Source organism: Cebus imitator, unplaced genomic scaffold (genome assembly GCF_001604975.1).
Source record: "Cebus imitator isolate Cc_AM_T3 unplaced genomic scaffold, Cebus_imitator-1.0 Scaffold463, whole genome shotgun sequence".
NCBI lineage: Eukaryota > Metazoa > Chordata > Mammalia > Primates > Cebidae > Cebus > Cebus imitator.
In genome coordinates this window covers 177743-181349 of record NW_016107778.1, presented here as the reverse complement: position 1 = coordinate 181349, position 3607 = coordinate 177743, and the positions used below count along the sequence as shown (strand labels likewise).

General features: G+C 42.9%; 1 long non-coding RNA gene and 1 pseudogene across 2 annotated transcripts in view; both read left to right on the top strand.

Annotated features, from left to right (window-relative positions):
• LOC119468639 overlaps positions 1-46 on the top strand; it is a 23540-nt gene extending 23494 nt beyond the window's left edge. The window contains exon 3 of the long non-coding RNA XR_005197371.1: positions 20-46. This is a non-coding gene — a long non-coding RNA (uncharacterized LOC119468639). The remainder of the gene's footprint in view (positions 1-19) is intronic.
• Positions 47-3118: 3072 nt separating this feature from the next.
• The window catches only part of LOC119468638, a 1477-nt pseudogene continuing 988 nt past the window's right edge, over positions 3119-3607 (top strand). Inside the window, exon 1 of the transcript XR_005197369.1 lies at positions 3119-3607. This exon is cut by the window's right edge and continues 988 nt beyond it. The product of XR_005197369.1 is annotated as a ubiquitin-conjugating enzyme E2 D3-like (transcript).

Genomic DNA, 3607 nt, shown 5'->3' with positions numbered 1-3607 from the left:
GTCTCACTGTCTCATCCAGGCTGGAGTGCAATGGTGCAATCTTGGCTCACTGTAACTTTCGCCTCCCAGGTTCAAGTGATTCTCCTGTCTCAGCCTCCCAAGTAGCTGGAATTACAGGTGTGTGTCACCACACCCAGTGAATTTTTGTATATTTAGTAGGGACGGGGTTTCACCATGTGGCCAGGCTGGTCTCAAACTCTTGACCTCAGCTGTTCCATTCACCTTGGCCTCCCAAAGTGTGGGGATTACAGGCATGAGCCACCATGCCCGGCCAGTATCAGTATTTCTGTGACTGGTTTATTTCACTTAGCATAATGTCTTCAAATTTCATCCATGTTGTAGCTTGTGTCAGAATTTCCTTCCCTTTTAAGGCTAAATAATATTCCACTGTATGTCTATACCACGTTTAGTGTATTCATTTATCCTTTGATGGACACTTGGGTTGATTCTACCTTTCAGCTATTGTGAACAATGCTGTTATGAACATGGGCGTATAAATATCTGAGACTCTGCTTTCAATTACTTTGAGTATATACCCAGGATTGAAATTCCAGATCACATGGTAATTCGGTTTTTAATTTTTTGAGGAATTGTCATACTGTTTTCCGAAGCGCCTATACCATTTAATATTCCCACCAATGGTTCACAGAAGCTCCAATTTCTCTATATCCTCACCAATACTCCACTTTTTTTGGGTTATAGCCATTCTAATGGCTGTGAAGTGGTAGCTCATTGTGGTTTTTATTTACATTTTCCTAATTACTAAAAATGTTGAGCATATTTTATGTGCTTATTTGATGTTGTATATCTTCTTTGAAGAAATGTTTTCAAGTACTTTGTTCATTTTTTTAAATTGGGTTGTGCTATATGGTTTGAATGTATCCCTCCAAAAGTGTGTTGGAAACTTACTCTCCAATGCAACAATTGGGGGCTAGGAGGTGGGGTCTAATGAGAGGTAATTAGGTCACGAAGTGTATTATCACAGGAATGGGTTTGTTATTGTGGGAAAAGGTTCATTATAAAAGAGCAAGTATGGTCCCCTTTCTCTCTCTCTCATCCTCTCTTGCACTCTAGCCTTCCACTATGTGATAACACAGCAAGATAACCCTCGCTACATGCTAGCTTCTTAATCTTCGACTTCATAGCCTCCACATGTATAAGCCAATGCATTTCTGTTCTTCATAAATTACCCACTCTCGGGTATTCTGTTATAGCAGCACAAAATAAACTCAGGTTATTCATCTATTTGTTGTTGAGCTGTAGCAATTCTTTATATATTTTGGGCACTAAATCCTTATCATATATATAATTTGCAACTATTTGCTCCCATTCTGTGGCTTATCTTTCCAGTTTCTTCATAATGGTTTTTTGTTTGTTTGTTTTTGTGAAGCAGGGTCTCTGTCACCAAGGCTGGAGTGCAGTGTTGCGATCTTGGCTCACTACAACTTCCTCTTCCTGGATTCAAGCGATCCTCCTGCCTCAGCTTCCCATGTAACTGAGACTACACACACGTGCCACCACACCCGGCTAATTTTTGTATTTTTAGTAGAGATGGGATTTCACCATGTTGGCCAGACTGGCCTCAAGTGATCCACCCACCTCGGCCTCCCAAAGTACTAGTGTAATATTGGGGTTCAGGGGTTCAGGGTGTCGTCAGCTCCCCTGAGAGGATGTTTCTTCAGATTCCTGGTCTCCTGCTCTCTCAAGAATGAGAGAGGGGACCACGACGCAGTGCACGGTAAATGCCGGACTCAAAAGTGTTTGTAGAAAGCGATTTATTTAGAGAGACAGAGAGAAACAGGAGAAGGAGAAAGAAAGAAACAGCTGACTCTCACACCGAGTGAGAGAATCCAGAAAGATGGAATCCAGGAAAGGAAAGCAGCTTCCACACTGAGTGGAAGGGAATAGAGAAAGATGGAGTTTACGAGGGGAAGACAGGCTTCCATGAGAGAGTGTGGAAGGGGACTCCAGAGGGAAAACCCAGGAGAGAGAAAGGTGGCTTCCACGCACGGAGTGTTAGTGGAAGGGGACCCGGACATGGAGTCCCAAGGGATGTGGAAGAAGGGGACTTTTAACCTGGAAGGTTCTCTAAGATCCCGGGGCCAATGAAAGGAGTTCCTTAAAACTTCTGCTGGAGTGATTGACTCTTAGTTTCTTCCCACGCCTGCAAAATTTAAACCTAAACCGTTAAATCTCCCAGATGGAGAGAGATGGGAGGGAGGCATGGCGCTAGGGACTTCTTGCCCTTAAAACTACGCCCCCTTGTGGACCCAGAAAGAGAACACCTTCCCTCACTAGGATTATAGGTTTGAGCCACTGCACCCAATCCATAATGTTTTGTGATAAATAAAAGATTTAAATTTTGACGAAATACAATTTAGCTATTTTTTTCCTTTGTTACTTTTGGTGTCCTTTCCAAGAATCCATTGTCAAATGCTAGATTATGAAGATTTTCAGGTTTTTTATTTTTTATAATTTCACAGTTTTACCTCTTATATTTAGTTTTTTTTTTAAATTGTACTTTAGATTCTGGGGTACATGTGCAGATCATGCAAGATCATTGCATAGGTACATTCATGGCAAGGTGGTTTGCTGCCACCATCCCCCCATCACCTATACCTGACATTTCTCCCCACGTTATCCTTCCTCACCCTCCCTCCCATTGTTCCTCTGCTAGCTCCAACCAATGGACTCCAGTGTGTGATGCTTACCTCTCTGTGTCCATGTGTTCTCATTGTTCAACACCCACCTATGAGTGAGAACATGCACTGTTTGATTTTTCTGTTCTTGTGTCAGTTGGCTGAGAATGATGGTTTCCAGATTCATCCATGTCCCTACAAAGGACACGAACTCATCATTTTTTATGGCTGCATAGTATTCCATGGTGTATATGTGCCACATTTTCCTTGTCCAGCCTATCATCAATGGGCATTTGGGTTGGTTCTTGGTCTTTGCTATTGTAAACAGTGCTGTAATGAACATACATTTACATGTATCTTTATAATAGAACGATTTGTAATCCTTTGGATAGGTGTCGTGTGCGTGAGCCCCGTAGGGCCGGGAGGCACCAGCTGCCATGAGGGGAGGAGGCCGAGGCCGCAGCTTGAGGGAGACTCCGGCCCCTCTGCGCCTGTGTCTGGCAGAGCTGGCGTGAGACGTGACAATCCTGCCCCGCTGCTGGGATAATCAAGAATTTTGGCCAGAGTTTTGAGCACACACCAAGAGAGTGAGGAGCCAGACGACAAGCACACACTATGGCGCTGAAACAGATTAATAAGGAACATAGTGATTTGGCCCGTGACCCTCCAGCACAATGTTCTGCAGGTCCAGTAGGGGATGATATGTTTCATTGGCAAGCCACAGTTATGGGACCTAATGACAGCCCATATCAAGGTGGTGTATTCTTTTTGACAATTCATTTTCCTACAGACTATCCCTTCAAACCACCTAAGGTTGCATTTACAACAAGAATTTATCATCCAAATATTAACAGTAATGGCAGCATTTGTCTTGATATTCTAAGATCATAGTGGTCGCCTGCTTTAACAATTTCTAAAGGTAAAAATACTTCCAGTGAAATAATCTTAAGCTGTTCTCAATTTCTAAT